A 17,472-nucleotide genomic window follows, 5' to 3' on the forward strand; every position below is an offset into this window, starting at 1 on the left:
TTCATTGGAAAAGATCCTGATGCAGGGAAAGATTGAAGGCAGGAGGAGAAGGGGATGACAGAGGATGAGATGGTTGGATGGCATCACAGACTCAGTGGACATGAGTTTGAGTAAACTCTGGGAGTTGGTGATGGACAGGGAGGCCTGGCGTGCTGTAGTGCACAAGGTTGCAAAGAGTCGGACATGACTGAGCGACTGAACTGACTGACTGACTAGTGGCTAAGACTCTACTGTCTCAATGCAGGGCCCTGGATTTGATCCCTAGTCAGGGAGCTAGGTCTTACATGCTACAACTAGGAGTTTGCATGCTGCAACTAAGACAGAAGATCCGGAGTATCACAACTGAGACTCGAGGCAGCCAAATAAATAATCTTTTTTTTTTTAAGGGAAGTGATGAGACATCAACACAAGAGTCCTAATAATTTACTCTTGTCCTTCACCCCAACCCTGGGCTGGATTGAGTGGCCACTAGAGCACATGGGCTCCATATTGGGAGGACTGACGGAAGGGAAGGTGACCTTTAAGTAGAGGAAGGACCAACCTTGCTGCTCTGTGGACAGGGCTGATTTAGTTAGCAGTCACTTGAATTACAGGAGAGCTGTAAGGAAGGAAACAGGAATCTATGTTCAGGTCAAAGGATGGTGCTGTATGTGCTTCTGAGACTGTGGTCAGTAGATTGTCTCCCAAAGAAAAGCCATGGCAAAAATATCTCTGTTACAACTCACTGTGATCAGTAATTAAAAGGGGGAGGAAAAAACCAACTTCAGGTGACCTTGAAACATTCAATTCTTATTGACTGAGCAGGTATTCTGGGGCTTTGGGCCAGGCGTCTAGGTTCTCCAAAACCAAGAGCAAGATGACTATGACTCCTTTCACCAGGGCTCTGGGGCCCAGCTTTGGCTTTTCCGACTCAATCTTTAAAAATTGTGGAAAAATATAGATAAGATAAAATTTGCCATTTTATGATACTTTGGCCATCTGATGCGAGGAGCTAACTCATTTGAAAAGACTCTGATGCTGGGAAAGATTGAAGGTGGGAGGAGAAGGGGATGACAGAGGATGAGATGGTTGGATGGCATCACCGACTCGATGGACATGAGTTTGGGTAAACTCCGGGAGTTGGTGATGGATAGGGAGGCCTGGCGTGCTGCAGTCCGTGGGGTTGCAGAGAGTCAGACACGACTGAGCAACTGAACGGAACTGAACCACTTTAAGGTGGGCGTTAAGTACATACACAGTGTTGTGCAACAGTAATTACTCTGGTTCCAAAACATTTTCATCACTTGAAACAGACACTTAGTACCCATTTGTTGGAGGAGGTCATTAAGACGGTGTGCCCGCCTGCTGCCCCGTGAGCTGGACCTCAGCAGTTAGAGGCTCCGTGCCTTCTGCCCTGTCCTTGGAATGCACATTCTGTTCACTGCCCCCAGCATGGGAACGATTTTGAAGGACACAGACGTAGAAGAGCAATGTGTTGTTGAGACCATCTGGATGGATTGTGTGTGACTGCACCCCATGATGCCTCTGTATAAACTTTTAAGAGTCTGGTGGACGGGGGCAGAGATCTATTTATCTTGTAGATGCCCAAGAAAAACCTCGCTTATCAAAACTGCCCCTTACCAATCTCAAGCGGTCTGCCTCTTCCTTGGTCTCACCCAGTCCTGTGTGTACAGAGGCCACTTTTACCAGGGAGACCCCTGAGGTTTTGAACCAGTACCTTAAGCAATAACTGCCCATTCTGTCCCCCACAGCCCTCATTCACCTCTAATCAACCTTCTGTCTCTGAGTGTCAGGCACATCATGAAAGTGGAATCATATACAATATTTGTCCTTTTGTGTCTGGCTTATTTTACTAAGCATAATGTTTTCAAGGCTCAACTAGGTTGTAGCATATGTCAGAACTTCACTTTTTTTATGGCTCAATAATATTTCATTGCATGGATCGATCACATTTGTTTATTTATCCATCTGTTGATGGACACTTGGGTCATTTCCACCTTTTGGCTATTGTGAATACTGCTGTAGTGAAGATGGGTGTATAAGAATCTGTTTGAATCCCTGTTTTCATTTTTAAGGGGTACAAGAGTGAAGTTTCTGGGTTATGGGGTAATTCTATGCTTAGTTTTGGAGGAAATACTAAACTGATTTCCACAGTAGCCACGCCAGTTTGCATTTTCAGCATTGATGTGTGGGGCTTCCAATTTCTCCAGGTTCTTACTAACACTTGTTAATTTTTGTTTTTGTTTTATAGTCATCCTATTAAGTGTGAAGTGGTATCTCAGTGTGGTTTTCATTTACATTTCCCTCATGATCAATGATGTTGAGCATCTTTTCATGTGTTTATTGGCCATTCATATGTCTTCTTTAGAGAGATGTCTATTCAAGTCTTTTGCTCATTGTAAAATTGTGTTGTCTTTTTTTGTTGTTGAGTTGTAGGAGTTCTTTATATATTCTGGATATTAAATTTCTATCAAATATATGATTGATAAATCTTTTCTCTCATTCTGTAGGTTGTCCTTTTGACTTTTGATGGAAAATTTTTTTTCATTTTAATCAAGTTCAGTTTAATCTATGTTTTCTTTTGTGGCCTTTGGTATGGTGTTATATCTGAGAATTGCCAAATTGAAGGCCATGAAGATTTACCTCTGTGTTTTAAGACTTCTATGGTTTTAACTATTTAATTTGGGTCATTTGTTTTGAGTTAACTTTAGTATATAGTATGAGATTTGTGCCCAGCTTTCTTCTTTTGCATATGAAAATCCAGGTATCTCAGCATCATCGTTTGAAGAGATTGTTGTTTTCCCATTGAATGGTCTTGGAATCCTTGTCTATAGTTAATCGGTCCATATATGTATGGGTTTATTTCTGGACTCTTAATTCTATTCCACTGGTTTCTATGTCTATTCTTCTGTCAACACTAGATTACTTTCTCTTTGTAGTAATTTTTGAAACTGAGAAGTGTTGAGTCCTCTGACTTAGTTCTTTTTCAAGATTGCTTTTACTATTTAGAGCCCAATTCCACATCCCCAGCAATTCCATAGAAATGTGAGAATGATCTTTTTCTTTTTGAAAAGAAAAATGGTTGGAATTTTGATAGGGATTGTGTTGAATTTGTAGATCACTTTGGGTCCAGCCCTGGCTTTTTTCTGGGACTATTAGGACTACTGAGAAGCTTCTCACCGGATTCCAGAGGGTTTAGCCTTGGAACTTCTTAGCCAGAGGGTTCAGCAACTTCCCAGCACTCTGTCCATGGTGAGATGGTGAGTTTGGAACAGTGAAGCCAGTCAGAACATTCAGTGACTGAGTGCATCACTCAAAACACCAACATGTCTCTCTCTTGCATTTGTTCCTACCGGAGACCATACTTTAGAACCCACTGTCTTAGTGGGTTGATGAATCAGCACCCAATTGAGGAACTGAAATTGGACCAGCTGGGTGTTCTGAGGCTAATTGGAAAGCAGACTTTGAATAAACTCTTGGCTCTCCAGTGACTCTTCCCCTTTTATGAATGCATTTTAGTACTTTTGTACTTATATTTTTCAATGTATGTGCATACTAGTTAGGAATGCATTCAGTTGCATGTAACAAAAGATTTATTTTTCTCTTATGATGAGAAGTCCTAAGGTAGGTGGTTCCTGGCATTAGTTCAGGCATTCAAAGATTTCAGGGCTGGCATCTTGGCAGTTCTTTCTGCCTTTCACTTGCAATCTCAAGATGGCTTCATCACTCCAAATATCACATCTACATTCATAACAGGAAAGGGTGGGAGAGGCAGCTCAGAGCTTATATCAAGGAGACAGAAGCTTTTCTAGAAGCCCACAGAAGTCTTCCTATTCTGTTTTGTCAGCTAGACCTGCATCCCCTGGCTCTCTGTAGTTGCAAGAGATCTGGAAATTTAGGGAGCAGGGTTGTCATGACTGGTTTCAACCAATCCTGATCCATTTCTCAGAGCCGGGTACATTGTCTTCCGAAACAGAGCTCGGATCCTGTGGGCAAGGAATAAGAAGGAGTAGGATATCAATACAGGGTATACTAGTACATGCAAATGGTGGTGGTGGTTTAGTCACTAAGTCGTGTCCAACTCTTGTGACCCCATGGACTGTAGCCTACCAGGAAGCTCTGTCCACGGGATTTCCCAGGCAAGAATACTGGAGTGGGTGCCATGACCTCCTCCAGGGGATCTTCCCTCCCCACTGATTGAAGCCATGTCTCCTGCATAGCAGATGGATTCTTTACTGACAGAGCCACCAGGGAAGCCCAGTACATGACTATACATATTTGTAATTATTTTATTATGTTTCCTTACCATTTTTTGACTCATGTGGGCTTGTTCTCATCCTGATGCTCTAATACCAGAAGTCATCTCTTCCTCTTTATTTCTCTGTTGGGCTTACATAATGGCTTGATACATTGTGATTGAACAGTAAATAAGGGGTGATCTCACCGACAGATAAGCTGGAAGGTTGCCCTCTTTAAGAGAACACGCACAAGAGGGGGCTGGACGGTGCTGTTCCTTTTCTGTTGATGAAAGTCTGATAAGGTGGGGAAGGCAGTATGTGCTCACCTGATCAGGCTGTAAACAAATTCAAGCAGAGTCACGGGCTCTGTGTCTTTAAGGCCCCGAGTTCACACTATCCATGATCGGCTTCCTAATTATATCCTCTAAATGTTAAAAACACTTTCTTTTCTTACCCTTTAGGGGAAACAAGCAGTATTTCCAAGAAAACATCTCATCTACGATTCAAACAAGGAAATAACTTAATAAGAAGACAAATAGGAAAAAAAAAATCCCAATATTGTATTTGGGGAGATTTTGATAGTTCGTTTAGATTTCCAAATGTGAACATAAATGAAAAGGCTAAATACTTGAAAGTCAAAAATATTCCATATTTGACATTAAAATCAATGAATTGATCCACAGTCACTGAATGTAGCTAGTATAAAATGTTAATTTATGGCTAAGTAATTAAACAGGGAGACAGATGGAGAATCAAATGAGTTTTCCCCACACCCAAATTTGCATGCAGCTTCTGACAGCGCACACACTTACTGCTCTATATGGTGCCCTCCAGTACTCGGAGCACGTGGAAAGCTATTCATGTCAGTTCTGCTCATGCCTCCCCAAAGAAAGTAAAGGGACTTAGATAAAATACAGAGCTCAGTTACATTTTCTTCTGGGTCTTATTCACTCATCCCTTTTGCTTCCATTTCATGATGGGAAGAACAGGCAATCGTGAAATAATGAAATTCTCTCCGTTCTCCCTTGTGTAATGGAAAATACATTGGTTGAGGAATCCGAAGACCAGCTTATTCTGGCTTTCTCAGTAACTAGCTATGTGACATTTGGCAACTCTCCTCTCTCTCGTCCCTGGTTGCCTCATTAGCCATTAGAGCTTACTGTTGACGAGATTATCTCTAGGTAGTCCGGCATGGTGGAGAATTGATTTTGGATCAACCACATACCAGCTGAGTCATCTTGGACAACTTATCTTTGATACTGACCAGGGTTCTTACCTTCCCCGATCGATAGAAATTAACTAGAGGCCAAACAGGGAAATTCAGGCAAGACTTATTGGGCCCCCTGTGCAGCAGGGGGGAGTGAGAATAAATAACAGGTTCCTTTATTTGCTGACTCCCTGAGTGGGGGCAAGCTTGTATCATATATGGGGCAGGGTAGGAGTGTGTCCAAGTTTTGGGCTGAGGGGTGGCTTAAGTGGTCTGCTCACCACTGTCTTTGTGGTGTTGCATGCAGGGGGGTGGCATGCACAGTACCCTACATTTGCTTCGAACACTCCATTTTTGCTCCTGGCTCCTCAGAAATGGCAGTTGGATTTTTTTTTCCTTTTTTGTCTTTTTGGTCTAGAATTTGCCCCAATGGTGCATGCACACAGTTATTTTTAGTCCCATATAGTTTCTGTGTGTTTTGTTGCTCAAGGAGAGCTGTGTCCAGGTGCAAGCATTGCGGTACTGCTGCGAAGTGTCCCAGGTCCCAGGCCTGTCTCACTTTGGCCACAATGTGCCATAGTTTCTTAGCCAATGCTTGATAGAGGGAACCTGGGAGTCTGTTCCTTGGATGGCATGAAGAAATACAACTCTGTGACCCAGACTTGAGCTGTCAGACACTGCTCCTCCCCTGCAGATGCTATCACAGGGCTGTGCCAATGAGGGAAGCAATTCCTTTACCATTGTTTGCAGAGATTCATTTTTAACCTTTCACTGAATTTTTAACCTCTCACAAATATGGAAGACCCAGTGATCAAGTGCCAGTTAGTTTTACAATCCATTTCATTTTCATTTTTATGTTGTAGCCAGTTGTTTGGGATTACAAAAGTACTAAAATCTATTTTTTTTTTTTTTAAGTTTCAGATAATTTCCATGGTAGATATCACTGTCTGGTCACTATGTTGCCTTATTTCTCTAAAAGTAACTTGATTTGCTTAAAGTCTTAAGGTCATAGCAAATCAAGATGGTCTGCCCTTCCCTACCCAAGAGGTGAGAACCAGGTCCAAACTGGGCAACTTGGATTCTCCTCTAACTTGAATTTTATGCTAAATGGAGTAAGAATGCACTCTTCACTGGTCTCTCCAGTTCACCTCCTCCAGCCATCCACACTGCTCAGTGTCTTAGAAAGCTGATCCCTACAGCGTCCATCAGTGGACTTCCTTGACCTCTGGATTCCATTTCTGTTTGGCCACTGGAACGCACTGCAGGGGGCCAGCAGGCAGAAGAAGGGCGATCCTGGGGTCTTTTTTCATCTTTTTCCCTCCCTGTCAGGCACTTTGGGCTGGCTCTTTCCCTTTCCCATTGCCTCAGCTCCTAGAAATGAGTAATTTCTTTCCAGGACTTGGCTGGTGGTCCAGTGGTTAAGAATCTGCCCACCAATGCAGGGGACATGAGTTTGATCCCTGGTCCGCGAAGGTTCCACAAGCCTCCGGGCAACTAAGCCCGCGTGCCTAGACTTCTGAGCCCGCCACCAGCTGCAGTTACTGAAGCTACAATTACAGGAGAAGCCACCACAATGAGAAATTCTCACCCCGCAACTAGAGAGGAGCCCCACTGGCCACAGCTAGAGAAACTGCGTGCAGCGGCAAAGACCCAGCACAGCCAAAAATAAAAGAAAAATTTCTTTCCAGTTTAGTACCACCACAGAGTGGCAGTCCTGATCATCACTCCTCGAAAACCAGGATGGTGTGAGTTGAGAACTGGAAGCTCTGCAGTTGTGGTGTGCATTTAAACATCAAAATTAACTCATAACCTCTTTCTTTTCTTGGCAAACATTTTTCAATCCAAGCATTATTGTATTTAGGGTTGTCTATTTCCGTGTTTGTAGTAGTTAACCTGTAAAAAATTTAGATATAATTAGCATATCCTGAAATTCACCCTTTTAAAGTGTACAATTCAGTGACTTCAGGTCACTTTTTATAAAATTAAAAAATTTTTTTAATTGTGCCATCATTTCCACTGTCTAATTTCAGAAGATTTTGGTGATTCCAAGAAATCCCACACCCGTTAAGCACTCACTCCCTATTCCTCCCTTCTCTATGTCACTGACAACCACTACTTTACTTTCTGTCTATGGATTTGCCTATTTTGGATATTTCATATAAATGGAATTATGGATTATGTAGTCTTTTGTGACTGGCTTCTTTCATGTAGAATAATACTTTCAACATTCATCCAGGTTGTAGCACGTATTAGTATTTCTTTTTATGGACAAAAATGCATTCCATTGTATGAATATGCTACATCTTGTTTATCTGTTCATCAGTGGATGAGCATTTTGGTTACTTCAGTTTTTTGATTATTATGAATAATAGTGCTGTGAATATTCATGTACAAGGTTTTGTTTTTTTTTAAACATCTGTTTTCAGTTTTTTTGGATGAATACCAAGAAGAGGAATTAGTAGATCATATGGTGATTCTGTGCTTATTTTGAGGAATTATCAAACTGCTCTCCAAAGTAGCAGTACCATTTTATGTGCCCACCAGCAATGTAAGAGGATTCCATTCTCCACATCCTCACCAACACTTGTTATTGTCTGTCTTTTTGATTGTAGTCATCCTAGTGGGTGTAGCTTGTGATTTGATTTGCATTTCTAGTGGTTAAATCTCAGTGCTTTCACTGCCGAGGGCCTGGGTTCAATACCTGGTAGTGGAACTAAGATCCCACAAACTGCACGATGCAGCAAAAAATAAATAAATAAATAAATAAATATATATATATATATTTGTGAGTTTGACCCCTGGGTTGGGAAGATCCCCTGAATGAGGGCACGGCAACTCATTCCAGTATTCTTGCCTGAAAAAATCCCATGGACAGAAGAGCCTATTGGGTTACAGTCCGTGGGGGTCTCAAAGAGTCAGACATAACTGAAGCAACTTAACAATAACTAATATTGTTGAACATCATTTTATGTAGTTATTGTCCATTTTGATGTTTTCTTTGGAGAAATACCTACTCAAATCATTTGCCCATATTTTAATTGAATTGTCTTTTTATTGTTGAGTTGTAAGTTTCTTATATTGTAGGTGCAAATCCCTTATCAGATATATGAATTGCAAAAATTTTCCCCCATTCTGTGGATTGTCTCTTCACATTCTTTTAAAAAATTTTTCGTTTATTTGTATTTTTGGCTGTGCTGGGTCTTCCTTGCTGCACAGGCTTTTCTCTAGTCGCAGCAAGCAGGGGCTACTCTAGTTGTGGTGCGTGGGCTTCAGTGCAGCGTCTTCTGTCATTGTGGAGCGTGGACTCTAGAGTTCAGCCTCAGCAGTGGTAGCACACGGGCTCAGTTGCCCTGTGGCACGTGGGATCTTCCCTGACCAGGGCTCAAACCCACATCTCTTGCATTGGCAGGTGGAGTCTTTACTGCTGAGCCATCAGGGAAGCCCCTGTCTTTTCACATTCTTGATGGTGTTCTTTGAGGTATAAAAGTTTTTACTTTTGATGATCCATTTTATCTATTTTTTTCTCGAGTTGCTTGCACTTTTAGTGTCATATTTAAGACACAAAGGTCCTAGGAAATTCTCATCTATTTTATATTCTAATATTTCCTCTTTTCCATGAAATTCTGAGGAACTGTATTAGATATTCTGACTTTATCCTAAAAGTCTCTTAACCACTATTCCATCTGCTGTTCTTTCTTTCTTTCACTTCTTTCTCCAGTTTCACTGAGACATAATTGATATACATTACTGTGTAAGCTTAAGGTGTACTTTGACTGTGTGGATCACAACAAGCTGTGGAAAATTCTTCAAGAAATGGGAATACCAGACCACCTGACCTTCCTCCTGAGAAATCTGTATGCAGGTCAGGAAGCAACAGTTAGAACTGGACATGGAACAACAGTCTGGTTCCAAATTGGGAAAGGAGTACATCAAGGCTGTATATTGTCACCCTGCTTATTTAACTTATATGCAGAGTACATCATGAGAAATGCTGGGCTGGATGAAGCACAAGCTGGAATCAAGATTGCTGGGAGAAATATCAACCTCAGATATGCAGATAACACGACCTTTATGGCAGGAAGTGAAGAAGAACTAAACAGCCTCCTGATGAAAGTGAAAGAGGAGAGCAAAAAAGTTGGCTTAAAGCTCAAGATTCAGAAAACTAAGATCATGGCATCTGGTCCCATCACTTCATGGCAAATAGATGGAGAAACAATGGAAACAGTGGGAGATTATTTCAGGGGGCTCCAAAATCACTGCAGATGGTGTTTGCAGCCATGAAGTTAAAAGACGCTTGCTTCTTGGAAGAAAAGCTATGACCAATCTAGATAGCATATTAAAAAGCAGATACATTACTTTGCCAATAAAGGTCTGTCTAGTCAAAGCTATAGTTTTTCCAGTGGTCATGTATGGATGTGAGATTTGGACTATAAAGAAAGCTGAGCACTGATGAATTGATGCTTTTGAACTGTGGTGTTGGAGAAGATTCTTAAGAGTCCCTTGGACTGCAAGGAGATCCAATCAGTCCATCCTAAAGGAAATCAGTCCTGGGTGTTCATTGGAAGGACTGATGCTAAAACTGAAATTCCAATACTTTGGCCACCTGATGTGAAGAACTGACTCATTGTAAAAGTCCCTGATGCTGGGAAAGATTGAAGGCAGGAGGAGAAGGGGACGACAGAGGATGAGATGGTTGGATGGCATCACTGGCTCTATGGACATGAATTTGAGCAAGCTCTGGGACTTGGTGATGGCCAGGGAGGCCTGGCGTGCTGCAGTCCATGGGGTCACAAAGAGTTGGACATGACTGAGCGACTGAACTGAACTGAAGGTGTACAGCATCATGGTTTACATATATTGTGTAAATACTTACATATATTGATATTTAAATATTTATACATATTGATTTATAATATTGGGAAATGATTACCACCATATATTTAACTAACATCCATTTTCTCATAGATACAATAACAAGAAAAATAAAGAGGACAAAAAAATTCTCTTTGTGATGAGAACTCTTAGAATTTACTCTCTTAACAACTTTCTTACTTACCATATAGCAGTATTAGCTATAGTCTTCATGCTATATGTTACATTCCTAGCATTTACTTATGCTGTAACTAAACTTTGTACCTTTTGACTACCTTCCTTCAATTTCCCCTTCCCCCACTTTCTTCCTCTGGTAACGACAAGTCTGATATCTTTTTCCAAGTGTTTTATTTTTTAATATTAGATTTCATATGTAAGTGAGATCATACAATATTTGTCTTTCTCTGTCTGACTTGTTTCACTCAGCATAATGCCTTCACGATTCATCCGTGTTATCTAAAGTGGCAGGATTTTCTCATTTTTATGGCTAATTAATATTCCATTATACATAGATACGGAGAAGGCAATGGCACCCCACTCCAGTACTCTTGCCTGGAAAATCCCATGGATGGAGGAGCCTGGTGGGCTGCAGTCCATGGGGTCGCTAAGAGTCGGACACGACTGAGCGACTTCACTTTCACTTTTCACTTGCATGCATTGGAGGAGGAAATGGCAACCCACTCCAGTGTTCTTGCCTGGAGAATCCCAGGGACAGGAGAGCCTGGTGGGCTGCCGTCTATGGGGTCGCACAGAGTCGGACATGACTGAAGTGACTTAGCAGCAGCAGCGTACATAGATACGTATAATTAGTTTACCCAATTTTTTTCCCCATTCATCTGTTGCTGGATACTTAGGTTGTTTCCGCATCTTGGCTATTGTACATAATGCTGCTGTGAATGTGGAGATGCAACTATCCTTTGGAGTTAGTGTTTTCATTTCCTTTGGATATATTCCCAGAAGTTGAGTTGCTGGATTATGTAGTAGTTTTATCTTTAATTTTTTGAGGCGCCTCCATACTATATCCCATAGTGACCGCATCATGATTTGTTTTGTTTTTCTATATTCCATCCTAAGTAATTTCATCATATCTATCTTCCATTTCACCAATTCTCCTTTTAGCTGTGTCTAATATGTTGCTTTTCTACTTACTGATGATGTCATTTAATATATTTGTATGTCTCGAATCTCTGTATTTTTTTAATGCCCTTGTTGTCATTTATAGCTGTTTGTTCACTTTATAGGGTTTCATGTTCCCTATTTAATTCTTTACTTATTTCTAGCATATTTAATTTGTGCTATTTTCCAGATTCTTGATTTTTAAAATCTTAGGATCTCTAATCCTCTTATTTGTTTTGTATTATGATTGTTGTTTCTGGGAAAGATTGAGGGCAGGAGGAGAAGGGGGTGACAGAGGATGAGATGGTTAGATGGCATCACTGACTCAGTGGACATGAATTTGAGCAAACTCCAGGAGATAGTGAAGGACAGGGAAGTCTGGCATGCTGCAGTCCATGGGGTCAAAAAGAGTCAGACATGACTGAGCGACAGAACAACAAATGGTCCCTGTGGATTGTTTGGTGTGCATTTACATAAATACATATATATGAATATATGTATGCATGCATGCATGCTAAGGTGCTTCGGTCATGTCCAACTCTTTGCAACCTTAGACAGAGCTACTCTGGACAGATTCTAGCCTGCCAGACTCCTCTGTCCATGGGATTGTCCAGGCAAGAACACTCGAGTGGGTTGCCATGCCGTCCTCCAAGGGATCTTCCCAACCCAGAGATCAAACCCAGGTCTTCTGCATTGCAGGCAGATTCTTTACTACCTGAACCAGCAGGAAAGCCCCATATGAATACATGTATATATACTATACGCTGCTAAGTCACTTCAGTCGTATCCGACTCTGTGCAACTCCATAGATGGCAGCCCACCAGGCTCCCCTGTCCCTGGGATTCTCCAGGCAAGAACACTGGAGTGGGTTGCCATTTCCTTCTCCAATGCATGAAAGTGAAAAGTGAAAGTGAAGTCGCTCAGTCGTGTCCGACTCTTAGCGACCCCATGGACTGCAGCCTACCAGGCTCCTCTGTCCATGGGATTTTCCAGGCAAGAGTACTGGAGTGGGGTGCCATTGCCTTCTCCATATATACTATATAATGTAATACATATACAAGTTCACCTTTAGCAAGGTTCTATTTTATGGCAGTCTAGTGTGACTTTCTTTGCAGAGAATCTGAGAAATCATCTTGTATTTTCTTCTCCCCTGCTCTTTTCTCCCTGGTCCAGGACCACTTTTTATATTAATTTCCAGTCTGATGCTTTCTGGACTCTACTAGTATAAATTAGAATCTCAGATACATGAGGCAATGACTTAAAATTTTTATTTCCTTTTATTTTTTTATCCAGAGCCTGAGCAGAAAACAGATGAGCTTTCTTCCCTACTATTGCCTGTGCTGGTGGATGAATGTTCCTGGTCTGCTCTTTTGCTGAGGTTGTCGCTATTTGACAGGTAAACTCCGCGTGCAGTTTTTGACTCTTCCTTCTTCATCTCACCCGGGCCTCAGTTCCTATCCCCACATAAACATTGAAACTCAAGTCCTTTGGTCATTTGGAGGAGACCTCCCCTTCGACCCCACGCCTTGGCAACCTCGTATCTACAGTGTCAATGCACATAACTTTTTTCAGTTCTCTCTTCTACATGGCCCTGGGATTTCTTCTTTCTTTCTTGTTAGCTCAGGTATGACATTTAAAAGGATTTTTAAAAGCTATATCTTTTAAATATATTTTAGGCAGCAGGTCTAAGAGTTTGTTGAGGGTGGTTTATCTTAGCCTATCATCTTGCCGGTAGACTTTACCCCCCATTCTCACCTCATGATTGGTTTTTAAAAGTCTTTTACTAGGAGGTCACTGCTACTGGCAAGCTTCCCAGGTTGGCTCAATGATACAGGATCTGCCTGCCAATGCAAGAGATGCAAGAGACTCAGGTTTGATCCTTGGGTTGGGAAGATCCCCTGGAGGAGGAAATGGCAACCCACTCAAGTATTCTTACTTTTAAAAATCCCATGGATAGAGGAACCTGGTGGGTTACAGTCCACGGGGTCGCAAGAGGTTTGGCACAACTGACCAACTGAACACATACACATGCTGTTACTGGAATAAAATGAGCATTAGGATCCTACGTCAAGCAGGCTACACTCATGAGAAGAGAGAGATTTAGTAAGGAAAGGAATCTTTGTTACATTGAATGTATAATGCTGAGCCATTTCTCTCAGCTTACCAGTTTTTTAGCATCTTCCTAACATGCAGTCTGAGCACAGGGGCTTGAATTATTGTTTTAGGACTAATTACCCAATGAGTGAATTATTAGATTTTTTTTGTTTTCTTCCCCTTTATTTATTAGCATCTCTTCTGTTGACTGGATCATGGGAAAGATGTCAACTCTTAACAAAACTATTGGGTTGGCCAAAGAGTTGGCTTAAGTTTTTCTGTAAGTAAAAGTGTTAGTCACTCAGTCGTGTTCAACTCTTTGAGACCCTAGGGACTGTAGCTCACCAGGCTTCTCTATCCATGAAATTCTCCAGACAAGAATATTGGAATGAGTAGCCATTCCCTTCTCCAGGGGATCTTCCCAACCCAGGGATCGAACCTAGGTCTCCCGCATTGCAGGCACATTCTTTACTGTCTGAGCCACCAGATGTTATGGAAAAACCCAAACAAATGCTTTTCTCAGCTCAATATTTTAATAACTGTCATTGGCGTCTCTGATAGAACTGTGATTGGAAAGATGTAGGAACAATTGGCTGAAATAAAATCTGGATTTTTTTACCATCTCTGCTTATTCTCTTAGTCTACATATAGAAATCTGACAACTAAATCTGAAACCTCCTACAGCACCATAGTGTTACTATGGAAAACTCAAACTCTGCTCTATGGACCTATATAGAGTTCCCAGAGTGTCTTCAAAGAGTTCTGCAGGAAATAATCTATCTGTTTATTTATTCAGCAAATATTCACAGAGTGCTGGCCAGATGTCTGGCACTGGCTTGAGTATGGTCTCTGGGGAGATAGACCTGCCAACTTCCTGGCCCCCACTCTTTCAACCAGTGCAATTCTGCTGGTATCAGTTTAATAGTTGGTGTTCTGCGTAAGGGGGTTCCGCTGCTTAGAGAATGTTTGAAATCTTCTGTGACATAGCACTCTTATTTAAAAGAAGTTCCTATTAAGCAATGATATTTGGGTGCCAGTGGCTTTTAGTTGTATGTATAAGTTGATTTTTCATCCAACACAATGATAAGCACAAATGGGTACTGTGTATTATTCAGGGTAGGTTATATTAAGCTGCTATAACAAACAACCCCTTAATCTCAATGGCTTACAACACAAAAGCTTTATTTCTTGCTTGTATTGCATGTCCTTCACTCATCTTTCATGGCTCTGTTTACATATCATGCTACTTTGGGACTCAAGCTGACAGAGCAGCCGTGAACTAAAACATCGCTGGCCCATGGCAGGGGTCAAAGCAGAACATGGTGAAACTTACATCGCCTCTTACAGCTTAGGCTTGAAAATGACATGTCACTGCTTTTGACATTTCAGTGGCTAAAACAAGTCATATGGCTTTGCCTGATGTCACAGGCACAGGGAAATATTCTCTTTCCATAGACAGGGGCAGCAAATATTTGAGAATAATCATGCAAAGTGCCATAGTATTCAGTAAATATTTGTCAATTAAACAGCTCTATATAATAAATAATCTTGTCCCAATGCATTCTCAAATTCCAACCCTTTAAGCCATTCTCTCTGAATAGAAGTTCATGATTGTGTGCTTTTTCAAATTATGAGTTAAGTGGAAATGAGATTAGGATAATCTCAAGGTTTTTATTACCACAACTAAGTAAAAACTTCCCTCCATTACTGGGTAAAGAAATCACAACATCCATTCCTTTAACCCCACATTGATTGTGTCTTTTCAAAATGCATTCTAAAATATTAGAAGGTAAAAAGGCCTACCACTTCTAAGGATTTAGAAGAAATTCACATCATCAGAAAGCTAGGATGTGAATCCCATGGAGTTGAGGAGATTAGTTCCGGAGCTAGATTGTATAAAACAGGGCTTAAAAAATAATCTGAAACCATCCTATGTAAAACTAATTGTCCACCAAGAGGAAGCCTCAAAGGGGGTTGCTGAGAATGAAGGAATGAAATGGATTCCAGACTACCATGACAACTTTCTTGATTGAAATGAGACCAACCTATAGACTTACAGAATTCTGTAAGTCTCTGGATTAAGAGAATCATATCATGCTCTGTATGAATCTATGGTTTCCCCCTTTCTGCAAAAATATGAAGGAAAAAATACAGATCTTCTTGCTGGAATACTTAAAGATGCTTATCTGTGCAAGAAGATACATAAAGGGAAGCCATGACTACTCTGCAGTGCAAGTGGCAAAAATTACTTGATTCACACATTGGAGGGACTGATGTTGAAGCTGAAACCCCAATACTTTGGCCACCTGATGCGAAGAGCTGACTCATTGGAAAAGACCCTGATGCTGGGAAAGATTGAAGGCAGGAGGAGAAGGGGATGACAGAGGATGAGATGGTTGGATGGCACCACCGACACAATGGACATGGGTTTGGGTGGACTTTGGGAGTTGGTGATGGACAGGGAGGCCTGGCGTGCTGCGGTCCATGGGATCACAAAGAGTCGGACACGACTGAGCGACTGAACCGAACTTTTAGTGAAAGGAAGTAATACTGGCTCTCAAAGCTGCAAAGCCCAGAGGTGGATTTGGTTTTACATGTGGCTGGATCCAGGTTGCCCCCATGGCTCCATGGTAAAGAATCTACCTGCAATGCAAGAGGCGCAGGAGATGCAGGTTTGATCCTTGGGTTGGAGGAGCCTGGCATACTATAGTCCATAGGGTTGCAAAGAATTGGACAAGACTGAATTGAGTGAGCGATGGCTGGATCCAGAGTCTCATGCCATATTGTGTCCTCTCTGTCTCTTGTCTCTCCTTGTTTCTGTTTGGATTTATTCTACAGGCTGGGTTGTATCCATTGAGGTTGTCCTCACCAGGGCCATGACTTTTGCATCCCATACCTCCCTTGGCTGAGCATTCAAACATCTCTGGAGTTAGCTGCAGCTGAACCATGTTTTCGGAGAAGGCGATGGCACCCCACTCCAGTACTCTTGCCTGGAAAATCCCATGGATGGAGGAGCCTGGTAGGCTATAGTCCATGGGGTTGTGAAGAGTCAGACATGACTGAGCGACTTCACTTTCACTTTTCACTCTCATGCATTGGAGAAGGAAATGGCAACCCACTCCAGTGTTCTTGCCTGGAGAATCCCAGGGACAGGGGAGCCTGGTGGGCTGCCGTCTACGGGGTTGCACAGAGTTGGACATGACTGAAGCGACTTAGCAGCAGCAGCAGCTGAACCATGTTTTAGCCTGCAGCTGGCCCGTGTGTATCCTTCCTTTGCAGCTGATCTGGGCCTCCTTGTGAACTCCCACTGGGATCCTCTGGGAGTCCTCACTCTCATTTGCTGTCTCTTCTCCTTTTGCAGGGCACCAGTGTGACTTAGTATAACTCAGCCCATGCTGCCGTCTCTGTAGGCTTTCCCCCCAGGTTTTTCACATGCCCCTCCCACCAGGACACTTTTCCAGGCCATCACCAATGAAAGCTTTAGCAACTGAGCTGCTACTTTTTGACCTACCAACCTAGACGGCGTGGGCTTCCCAGGTGGCGCCGTGGTAAACACTCCGCCTGCCAAGCAGGAGATGTGGGTTTGATCCCTGGGTGGGGAAGAGCCCCTGGAGAAGGAAATGGCACCCCACTCCAGTATTCCTGCCTGGGAAATCCCATGGACAGAGGAGCCTGGTGGGCTACAGTCCATGGGGTCACAAAGAGTAGGGCATGACTGAACGACTTGCACTCTCAGTAGACCTTGAGGGAAGAAGGGAAGGAGGGTCTGGTGCAACCCAGACTGACATGCAGTTTAAGGAAGATTCTGTGTAAGGATGCCAGGCAGTCCTCGAGCCCACCTAGGGGGTCACCTGTCTCTCAGGCAGGACCAAGTTATATCATATGCAGGGCCAGGGGTGAAGTGAACGTGCAGGATTCCCTTGTTAACAAATTATTAACAGCAGA

The sequence above is a fragment of the Bos grunniens genome, chromosome 1 (genome assembly GCF_055505025.1).
Source record: "Bos grunniens cultivar Pamir isolate PY7600 chromosome 1, Bosgru_T2T1.0, whole genome shotgun sequence".
NCBI classification, from domain to species: Eukaryota; Metazoa; Chordata; class Mammalia; order Artiodactyla; family Bovidae; genus Bos; species Bos grunniens.